This window comes from Ornithodoros turicata, chromosome 2 (genome assembly GCF_037126465.1).
Source record: "Ornithodoros turicata isolate Travis chromosome 2, ASM3712646v1, whole genome shotgun sequence".
In the NCBI taxonomy this organism is placed as follows: Eukaryota; Metazoa; Arthropoda; class Arachnida; order Ixodida; family Argasidae; genus Ornithodoros; species Ornithodoros turicata.
This window is the reverse complement of record NC_088202.1, coordinates 72,651,032-72,663,034: the sequence shown is the minus strand read 5'-3', so window position 1 is coordinate 72,663,034 and position 12,003 is coordinate 72,651,032. Positions and strand designations below refer to the sequence as shown.

At 43.9% G+C, this 12,003-nt stretch overlaps 1 protein-coding gene, 1 long non-coding RNA gene and 1 other non-coding gene across 11 annotated transcripts in view; 2 read left to right on the top strand and 1 right to left on the bottom strand.

Moving 5' to 3' along the window:
- LOC135385561 (uncharacterized) overlaps positions 1-12,003 on the top strand; it is a 390,670-nt gene that overhangs the window by 135,487 nt on the left and 243,180 nt on the right. The gene's annotated exons all lie outside the window — the stretch shown is intronic.
- Positions 1-12,003, top strand: part of LOC135385560 (glutamate-gated chloride channel-like) — a 468,552-nt gene that overhangs the window by 358,018 nt on the left and 98,531 nt on the right. The gene's annotated exons all lie outside the window — the stretch shown is intronic.
- Trnas-gga (transfer RNA serine (anticodon GGA)) lies at positions 11,770-11,840 on the bottom strand. Its single transcript has one exon. It is a non-coding gene; the product is annotated as a tRNA-Ser (tRNA).

The window sequence follows — 12,003 nt, the reverse complement described above, 5'->3', positions numbered from 1 at the left end:
TATCGATTCAAATTTCCCGCACGCTCGGGCGATGCACTATTCTTTCAGAGTTCTCTGTTATCACTAATAATTTCGAAGCTTTATGCCTTGTCAATAATGATCTCATTTTCTGCGTCATATATCGGCCACCAAATGGGAGTTTAACTGCTTTTTTAACCTTTATGGAAGATGTTTTCTGCTATGCGGAGACCAATGTATGTAAGTTATTTATTGGAGGTGACCTGAACCTTGATATGCATAGCCTATCTTCGTCGTATGAAAAATTTGAGCAAATGCTTCTGTCATATAATTTAGTAAATACCATCACTGTCCCTACACGAATCACCTCCGCTACTTCTACTACAATTGATGCCATATTGACAAACGCGGCTACTCATGTTAACGTAGCTGGCACTATTGCGGCAGACGTCAGTGACCACTTGCCAGTATATATGTTATGCACCACGAAGGTAAAGAGAAAAAATGTAAGCAAAACAATAATGACACAAACCATAACAGACCATACTCTAAAGTCTTTCAGAGAAGACATTGCTTCTGAAGACTGGGACGCGATATGCGTTGGCAACGACGTTGATTCTTGTTATGAGCTGTTTATTGAAAAGTTTTTAGAAATCTATAAGAAACATTTTCCTTATCGTAAGAAAGTTATAGCAAAAAATATTAGGAAGCCATGGATAAGTCCTTCGCTTTACCGGTCTATAAAAGAAAGGAATAGGTTATTCCGCAACTTCTTAAGGTCCCGTGATGTAGAAAAATTAAAAATATATAAACGCTTTCGAAATAAGGTAACTTCTGAAATAAGAAAAGCAAAGACGCAGTATTTTTCAAAAATATTTGAAGAATCATCGAATCGCATGGATCTATTATGGAGGAACCTTAATAACATAATCAAGAAAAACACCGACACTGACAGTCTTGCCAATATTATGGTTCACGGCACCGTCTTATCTGGAAAAGCTTTATCGGACCAATTCAATGACTTCTTCGTTAACATAGCTACCAAGACACCTAAATGCGGTGCACTTGGTTTTTTAAAAAAATCAGTTGATGATTCCATCTTTTTTCAACCAACCGATGTCAGTGAAGTGTGCGCAACATTCTTGACGTTAAGTAATTCCAAATGTTGTGATATTAACGGTGTTTAAATGAAACCGGTCAAATATGTAATCGACTTGATTAGCCCTGTTCTCGTGTCTTTATATAACATGTCCCTCGTTACGGGAATCTTTCCCGCGCAACTCAAAAAAGCGAAAATCTCGATTATACATAAGGGAGGAGATCAAAATGAATTATCCAACTACCGTCCTATATCCGTCCTCCCTATATTCTCCAAAGGCCTTGAAAAAGTCGTCTACAATAGACTATTAAAGTTTTTTAACATGCATAATGTTATCATTAATGAGCAATTTGGGTTTCGTAAACATAGATCAACCGAAACAGCTTTGTTAAAACTAAGAGAAATAATAATAAAAAACTTTGAAGAAAAGCGTCTAATCTTAGCGGTCTTCGTAGATTTTCGTAAAGCATTTGATTGTATTCATCACAACATTTTATTACAAAAATTGGAGTATTATGGCATCCGCGGTGTTCCATTAGATCTGATAAGGTCATATTTACACCTACGTGAACAGGCCGTTTCTATAAATACTTTTCTATCAGATTTTGCGACTATAAAATCGGGAGTCCCGCAAGGCAGTATTTTAGGACCCTTATTATTCAACATATATGTAAACGATATAATCAACGTTTATCCACATTCAGCTGGTACGACTTACTTAGATTTCATTATATATGCCGATGATACAACATTACTTTTTTCTGGGAAAACTGTTACGGAAGTTGTAACAGCAGCAAATAACGCCCTTAAACAATTCAAAGAATGGTCCGAGTGTAACTCCCTTAGTCTCAATACGGCAAAAACTAAGGTGTTGCTGTTTCGACCTAAAGGGAAAATCATAACCGAAGACGTTTCTGTCAATTATGACGGTCATAAACTTGATGTAGTACCTAGCTTTAAATGTTTAGGGGTAATATTTTCGGAACATCTGCAATGGGACAACCATGTATCTTATGTCTCCAAAAAACTTGCTGCTATAAATGGCGTTTCAGGCAGACATAGTTGTGTTCTTCCAGGTAACATTAAATTGCTGCTTTACAATTCTTTATTTTATTCACGGTACAATTATTGTTTCTTAGTGTGGGGAACAACGACGGCTGGAAATATTCACGAGCTGTTTGTCCTGCAAAAAAGGGCTATAAGGATTATTGCTGGTGTCAGTCGACTGTCTCATACTGCGGAATTATTTGAACAGTACAATATTATTCCGATACCGAAACTGTACAACTATAAGCTTACCTTAACTTATTCAAAAAGCGTCCGTGAAAATAACACGTCATTTCTAGAACTATGTCAGTTAACTACGCTGACATCTATGTATTCTTTTCGACATAGGATTTGGTGTGTCCCATTGCATCGAACAAACTACGGCAAGCAGTCATTGACGTATATGTCACCATTTATTTTTAATCAGTTTGTTGGTACGTCGCCGGACCCATTGTTGATGCCAAAAGGAATGCCTCTGTCGCTTTATGTTGGGTATTTAACTGTTAATTGAGTCAATTTTGAACTGTTAGTTGATTTGTTTGTATCATAGGCATTATATCTCTTCTTTCCATTTTTCTCACTTGGTTATTGTTACGATATTGTTTTTCTTTTTTTTCTGTACGCTATGATCGTTACTGTATTGTTGCTGTAAATAGTGAATTTTGGGGGAGGAGCCGGTGTCAAGCCTCATGGGCTTTTTGCTGCTCTCCCAACCGCAAGGAAATAAATTGAAATTGAAATATTCAATGATAAATAACATCTGAAACTGCTCGCTAAAACCACCCGAAGCTGTTTTCACAGTACTGCCGCAAAACCTTCTCCTGCAGTAACAGAAGCAAAAACATCGTCGTCGTTGAACCACATGTTTCTACGTGTCCTTCAATGTGATCCTGGGACCGTCCATCAGTATTCATTTCACCATAAAATGACATACTCAGGTAAACGCAGAGGCGCAGTAAGCGAGCCACGGAAGAGGCATCGTCACCAAGTGATGTGATGTCCGTCTACTGAGTAACTCTCCCGAAAATGAGTCTGCGGAAAAGGCTCTCCTTTGTGCATCGTCCAGGCGATGCCCGGCTTTCGTTGATGGAACTTGCCCATCTCCTGTAGTTGGAGCCTTTTCCTTTTTCCTCTCAATGTGATATTCCTTCCGCAGCAAAGACAAAAAACAAAAAGGTGCGTTGAAGAAGATGGAAAATGCCCGTACATAGCTCGCAGGACTAGACGCATCCGTCACAGAGTGCTAGAGATGTAAGAACCACGAGGCCTTCGTTGTTCGTTGTGAAAACATCGGTGCGGATCCCTTTATCTTGCCTCGATCAGGCAGCTGCTGCTCTCTCGAATACACAAACACTTCATTCTGACCGGCATCCACTTGTCGGATACGGGAACTGTTCGCGCACTCTATACAGGAACTCGTGTGTGTGTGTGTGTGTCTCCAAGTGAGATATAGACATGCACATGTAGGCATGTATGTTGGGATGGGCACTTGTTGCGGATATAGCACTACCTACAGATCAGTCTCGCTTGAGCCGTATAAAACATGCGGACGTTCATGTTGAAGATGTTACAACGGAACACACGAGAGCCCACAACAACACTTCATTTTACTGATGATTATCACACAAGAACTCAATCTCGTTCGCAAATGAGAAAGAAAAAGAAAAATGTGTTCCTTTGCACATAATAATTCCTCGCCAGCGCTTCTCCTGCATGTATTTTTAGCAAGTCGTTTGTATATCACGTGTAACCAAGTCATTCTATGTCAACAGTACACGATTCACATGAACGTTCGGTACTTTCTAGGGTAGCGAAGCAACTCTTGATTCTCTGACCCTCGTATCAAAATACAAATGCAATAAGTATGTCCTCACTGAAGTCTCTGAGAAAACCATATCAATACCAATAAGATGACGAATAGTAGGTCACAGTTTCAGTAGGCCGGTTACACAACCTTATTATAAGCTGGGCCTCATAAGGTAATTGTAGTCCATTTACATCTAAGGTGTGTCAGCCGAGACCTCATCATCAGCGTGTATTCGTGTGTCTTCTGTATCAAATGCTAACAGGATGTAAACTAAGTAGATGTGGGCACATGAAACACAATTAAGCGCATTGCAAATAATGAAGGAGTATTCTTGTATAGTACGATGCACGAAAGCTGGCCATTGAAAAGCTGCTGCAGATGAGATTACGGATTATAAAACCTCTATACTTTCAGTTACGTCTCACTCTCAACTTTTATCTTCACAGAAACGTTACCTGTATCTCACTTACATTGCGTCGCTGAAACTATTATTGAATACATTGATCTACCCGCGACATAATGCCGTCGTGACGCATGTACCCACTGCCGTAATACCCTTACCCAACTTTGACCTAAAACACATCGTTCACACATGTTTATTGTCCTGACAAAAATATATAGATATATAATTTGAAAATTGGGACATGACTTTTATCCTTCTTTTTTTGTTTCTTTGGTTTGACAATTCATTATCCGTCAAGGCCTGTCAGCAGTTCTTGCTCTGTCTCCATTTGTATCTCGGTGCTCAGAATGAGAAAACAAACTTTCTTTTACCTCCGAACGGAAGGTTAAAGGCCGCAGCGAAGGAGAAAGATAAAGCGAACGAAATCTTGGGAGAGTGGCGGAGTCTTGGCAAACGTCATTGAGAACAGAGTCTGCGTTCCTTTTTCAAGAAATGACTGGGGGCGACGAGCCGCGAAAGAATTTTTAAGGCGGTCGCGCACCGCTGGTCCACAGTTCCATTTTCGGACAGGCCAATATGGCGACGCAGTGGTCCGTGAAAGCTGGCTCAGAGGGGAAGACATCTCGATGGAGAGCCTTCGTGTTTCCGCTGCCAGCTTCCATAAGGTCCTTCTGGGCAGATTAAGACGTCGAAAGGACGCAGGAGCTCCGGATTATGCAAATAAAGTCGTCTTTTGTGCGCCCCCGTCTACGACAGCTTTTGCGCGAAGGTTTCGCTTTACACGACCGTGACAATATGTTGAAAGCTGGAGGAGAGTGTCAGCGCAGGTGCTGAACTTCTGTTTTCATGCAAATCACCCGTTGCTCATCGCTATTTTCGAGTGGGCTTACACAATATTTTCGGTGGATTTGGCTTGCGAGGCGGTCGAGAGTTTGCACGGTTCGAAAGTAACGGGAAACTTTTGGCGCTTTACTGAATGGGTATTTTGAGGAAGTTAAGATGTTCTTCTGTGATGGTAATAGAACGCGTTTGATGTGAACCTCACAAAGCATGTTTCAGGTATAAATATTATTTGAAATGTGAATTTCGCCAACTTAAAGGGACTATGAAACGATTTTTTTTCGTTTTCATCAGAAAGAAAAGATTTTTCTGAGCCTTGAACTAAAATTTTACCTACGTCATGCGAAGAGTATTCTCGGGAGCGAATTTAAACGGAGCGACGAAGGGAGTGCAGCTGGTGCCGTGCCGTGGCGAGCATCATCACGCGCGAGCAACATCACGGAACCACAGCCGGGTCCGAGACACGTCATCGTGACTTGTCATGGTACCGCAGGCGGATGCACCGTAGGATCCTGCGTATGCGTTCATCGGGAGCTGAAATCTCCATGACGTCAGCTTCCGCGCGATGGTCGCATCCTCTGGTTTTCGCCGACATGCCGAGACGATGTTGGATGCTTGGTTGCCTTAATTCACATCAATATTCGCGGGGCATCCTATGTTCTATGCACCCCAGTGACGAGACAGACAGATTTTGACGGCACGAAGCAATCGCATGCCAGGATGGAAAGACGGACACTTCCACACTTGCGATTACGAAGGGGACGCTGAATCTCTTCAACGTACAGGATACCGAGCTCAGTGTCGTTTGAAACAATGTGTAGTGCCATCACAATACCTGTTCACAGCGGGGAAAGAACATCCACCTTAACGGCGCAAAAGTGTGAGTACTTTTCATTATTGGGGCTAGCAAGCCAATCTCTCAGTGCGTGTGGCCCAAATGCTTATCACAAATTTCACGATCCTGTAAATGGGTTAATTCTCATCTGCACGACTTGGAACCTTACGGCACACCAAAGAGGAAGAGAGAGAAAGACAAACTAGAAGCTACCGAACCTAGTCACTAAACTCAGGTGGTGCACTGTTGATAAATATAGACTTTGCTTAGCAGCATCTTAGAAACCATACTTGTAATGAATATGTATGAACTGATGTATGCATTACTTTCTCTTCATTCATCTGCATTCATATTTACAGGTAACTTCCTCAACGGAGAATGAAGCCCCTGAGGTGAGAGAGCATCATCACTGCAACCCACTATTCAGGGCAGACAAATGCTGTGCAGCCTTTCTGATTCCTCTTTGCAGCATTGTCTTGCCTACCATGCAGGCTCTGTATATTGTTCAAGTTTTTTTTTTCTTCTTCTTTCACTTTCCAGTTTACTTTATCGTGTGCACAAATATGATGTTGAGGAGGACATTTTCTCGTTGATGCCTAAATAAGCTAGGCTGCTTTTAAGAGATGCAGCCTTTTCTTTCTGATCTTGTAATCATTACTCACGTGGACTATGTCCATTTGCATTCACCAGAACTGGAGGTGCATACTGTGTTATCCTTTTTCTTCTCCCAAACCAGGGCGGATGGCAGCTAAAGCCTTTCATCAAGGTAACATGCCAGAACAACTCAAGTAAATGCTCTGCAGCTCACCTCTAAAATAAAGAAGCCCATGTTTGATGCACCACGTCGCCAGGAGATTTTGTTCCTACTACAGCTCTTTGTGCTTTACATTACCAGAAATAACCCTACCAACCATTACTATATCAGTTCTGTACTGCTGCGTTCAACTTCCTCTGGGCATCCTGTAAAGCCTGTGCAGCAACTTCACGTTGCATATAGTTGGTGAACTTCAGCCCTTATTTAATGATAACATTGGCGTTGTGGGATGAGCTGTGTGGCAGTGTAAAATAGTATACATCCCATGCTTGCATATGCATAATATTACGCATGTGTAGCATATAATGTGTATATGTAGATGTACAGCTAGTGGTAGTGCTAAAAAATTTCCATTCTTCATATGTGTCTACTTTCATGAAACACTGCATGATTAGCACTTGCATAGTGTGGCTGACCAATAATGGTCGTATATGTGTTTTAGCATAGGGCATGTTGCGTGACTACTGCGGCTTTTACCTCTTCTCAGGTACCTCAACTGGTGACTTAAAGCCTATGTACCACCATAGTATAAGATGGCAATGAAGCAGGCGAGCTGGTGTCGTGTCGTTTGTTTGTGTCCCTCAGTCTAGATGGTTGATTATGAATGCATTACATAGTATTGTAAACCTGGTTGAACATCAAATGTGTTAAACAACAAACAGTTATCAAAAATAAATACGATGTGCAGAATACTCTTGTTTTCTGTACTGAACTCTAAATTCCTATTATGTTCGTATGAAAATCTCAGATGTGCTACAGTTGAGTTTCTGTAGGCACGGTTGTTGGTAATGCTAAGCGTTCACATTTACGACGTGCTCAACACTGAATGCCTCATAAAAACACAAATTCTTGCGTGAAACAAACACATTCTTAGGGAAACAATGAGTCCTTCGATGCAAGGAAATTCGGCCACGAAATGCACAGTAAATCAGAATCTCTCGAAAGGCTGCTTTGAAGAACACAAGTTGAAACAAGGCATAACAAAACATTAGGCCACACAGTCATTTACATTCATAATGCGTACAAACAAATCAAGGAACAAAGGGGGACAGCTTGCAAAGATCCACAGCCGCACTTCACAACGCACTTGCTTTGTTGTCCGATAGCCAACACGTAAATATAATTGCAACGCACGGCAACCACCAGACATTTTCCATCGGTGACGGCGACACAATCAATACAACGTTGCGGTGAATCGCTACCACGTATCTCAGCAGCAAAAAGCAGCAAATTCCCAAAGGCACGGAGGAGGAGCTCGCGTTCCTTGTTGTGATCGTCCGCCGAGCATGAGACTGTTACGTTCAGCCACAAAGTACAGCTCACATGTCATACCTGCGAGCGCGAGTGCAGCGAACGATTCACACACAAAAACGTGTTCATTATCGCGTGTTATCCAAACGCCTGCAACGAAGAGAAACGAAATGTCTCAGCGCCTCAGTTTCGGAAAGACGCGACCAGAGACCTTGTGACCTTGTAGGAGCGACAGGCGGGCGCTACAGTCACTATGTACAGTCACGCCACGACAGTACAGTACAGTACAGTACACAGTCACGACTGTAGCGGGCGCCACACACTCCTGTCGGCGGGCATTGCTTAGCATTGCGCAACACCGGTGATGTAACGGGTGACGCGGCTTGTAGCCGCGTTTACATGAATGCGACAGAAGCGCATCGACTTGACTTGTTGCATTGAATGCGGTCGTGTAAACGGTGAATTCGCTAGGATAGCGCATCGAATTCAATCCGCCAGACAGACGTGATTGAGACGGTACATGGCCATCGATAACAAAAGGAGGGCGCGCGCTGCGGGACGAGGAAGAAGTCGTACGGGGCTAGATTTTGAACTTTTCGCTATCCCGTAAGCTTGCTAAACGCTCGTGCTACCCGGTTGACGGCCAATGCGCGTGACGGAATGAGCGCGCAAATTTTGAAAAATAGCTATAACGATCGCTATGTGCACATCAAGATTGAGTCCCATCTGCAGGGTAGATTTTGTGGACGAAGAAAAAGAAGTGACAATGTGACAGCGTGGGGCGCTAGTTTCGAGCCAAACACGTTGCGCATCCATGGAAACAGTGGCGCTATGGCGCATCGACTTCTTCGACTAGATTCCATGCGCTTCTGTCGCATTCATGTAAACGCAGCTTGCTTGCGCAGTTGCTCGCCGCATAGAAGAACGGGCGTAGGAGAGGAGGAATCCGGAAGAGAAACTTGAAGCGCGCTCGTTTACATGAATACGACATAAGCGTATCGAATCGAGTCCAAGCCGGCGAGAAGACGATACGACACCTTTTACATGGATGCGCATCGAGCCCAGACCGGAGGTGGCGCCACGCCGTGTGATATCGGAAAGTTAGAGACGCACTTCCGCAACTACTGCCGTTTCCGGTGTCCCGCTACCTTCGCACCGAACATTAAAACGTCGAAAACGTAGCATGTACGCCCCATTTTCGAGCGTACTTCAGAATGAAATCTGCTCTACGGCTGCAAGCCCTGCTGCTTCTGTCAGTATAGACTAGCCTACATATCCAAAACGGAGCGTGGCTGGGAACTCCCTAATATCATCATTTTCTGATCCCGACTACAGTAGCAGACGACGCAACTAGCTCGCAGCCAAACGTCACTTTCCATAATCCTCTCTTCCTCCCTCAATGCGCATCGTCTGTTTACATGCACAATCTAAATGCGCATCCAGTGTCTCGATCCACCTCTGTTTAGCGAATTGAACCGTTTACATGGGTGGATTCGATTCGACAACTTGATACGATACGCTTGTGTCGTATTCATGTCAACGCGGCTATAGAGTGGAGCAATTTCGCCCGGAAAAATTTGTAACGTATTAGTTTTTCGACCTGAGGAAGAACCGTTTCCAGCAAAAAAAAAATTATGGGGGTTCGGGAAATTTCATAGTCCCTTTAAGAGGGAGTTTTAGTTGTGCGGAACCGCTTTAGCGCTTTGGTTGCGAATGTGAATGGTGCGGCAGCGATCGACTACAGGCGACACTGAAGTGCTGCTCTTTGGAAGTTGTAAACATGGCAGTCCAGCAGCACATGCTTGATCTCTGCTGAAAAACAGCACAGCGAGAGACGAGCATGAAGTCGGAGAGAACGAGCAGACGCTTGAAATAGGGGGTGAACGGAACCCCGAGACGGAGTCTATGCATCAGCGATGCAAACAGCGAGGCACACGGGAGGGCATGGCGAAACATATAGTTCATGATCCACTTCTCGCACCAGAGCTCTTGATGGAACGTCACGAGACCATTGCGCATGCGCGAGAGGCCTCCACCATATGATTGAGGAAGGTTCGTCTGTCGCGTTTCAGGAGGACAATTCTTATATTTGATCGGGAATGGTACGCAGCTGCCGCAGCCCCGTCCGCCTCTTCATTCCCGCGGATGCCGCACTGTGCAGGAATCCACTGGAAACCGACAGAGTGCCCGCTGATGTCAAGACGGAATTCGTTCAGAAGTATATTCACAACAACTGGCGCCAGCGATCCATGAATACCCATGTTCGCTATATATTGAAAAGCTGCCTTGGAGTTACAGTATGCCATCCAGTTGCGGATATCGGCGGATGGCATGGAGCTCTGCCGACATGGAGGATGTGCGGCAAGATAGACGGTATGCGTTGCGCGATGACGTAGCCGGAATAGTAAAGACAGCAGTGGAGCATTGGAAGTTGGTGGATCCATCCGCAAATGCTGTAGTATACGTAGGGTATCGGCACTGCATCATGTCAAGCGCAAGTTGTTTCAACACGGATGCAACATGATCCTCTCTGTTCGTGAGCCCAGGAATAATAGTGGACTTGAAAGTATCGAAAATACCCACGGAGGGGTCCTGGGGACCATGAATCTGCAAACAAAGACCGGCAGCAACGGCTTTACAGCAGAGATGCAGAGAGATGGCTTTAAATAATGACAGCCCAGATTCAATAATATCACATTTGTTCGAAAACCTCTTGTAATTAAAAATTTGATTAATGTGTTTTGGTTAAATAGTCGTCTTGTTGTTCCTTACTCTCCTGCACACCTCTGCAGTCACATTCAAAGACAACATCTGTGCTACTTCCATAGGCTTTAACAAAACAATCTATGAAAAAAAAAAGTGCATAAATCAATTACCTACAATATCGATTTGGTGCTGGGCATCTAGTTGCCGTGCGCTTCCAGCTAGCCGAAACCGCTTCGTCAATCGCTATGATATACGCATTCCCTAAAAGTATTCTAAATAAAAATAGTCCAATGAAATGCCCCCCCCCCCCAAATAAGAAACAAAATATTAAAAAAACGCGCTTTTGGTTTTGAGTGAATGGCGTGGTGTGACGTTCAAAGAAGGGCGGTGTTCCTGCCAGGGTGCGCAAGCTATGATTCGAAAATAACGTGGGGCCCCAAACCTATCAAGCATCACTCTTGCGGTCGGCGAGATTCCGCGTGACCGTTGACAACGAAACACTGTTTTCTTTTACGATACCAGATATTTTTACTGCCAATGACGCAATATGTTTACCAAATGCGATTGCTTTAATTTGCTGATCTCTTTTTCTTTTGTAAGTATTGGTTGGTAATCGTGGCGAGGAAACAAGCCCACCGCTGTGCGTTATGAAAACCCTATTCGGTAAGCCGCACGTGGGGAGAGGCCGCTGTGTGCGTGTAGCGCTTCCGTTTTGGGTTTTCCATTCTCATGCAACCTATTGTAAGAATACTATCTATTAATGCAATTCCTGCAAAACAAAAAACAAAAAGTCGTAGCGTCGTAGAGCGAGTGCGTTCATTACGCCGGGGAACCTTAGATCTGAAGGTACACTCAATTCCCCTTCTATTGCAAGGCGTTCAAATGGGCGCCGTGCGATACATCCTTAAACAACGAGCTTTGGCCGAGGCAGACCACACTTACGGACGACACAGACATCTAAGCCTCAACGCCCAGAAATCAACGAATGCAACAACTCAGGGAAAAGAGGCACTGACGCCAGGAATCGAACCTGGGTCTTCTGATTTCCGGTCAGATATGCTACCACTACACCACACCAGCCCGCAGTTTCCCATGAGCCATTGAGTGCCTCAAGTACTGGGGAGGGACGGACAACCAACCACGCTTTTCCCATACTCTCTTACATCTTTCTCATTCACTCTCGGCCGTGTATGAATGAGAAAGTGAATGAGAAAGATGTAAGAGAGACTGGGTTAAGGCTTCT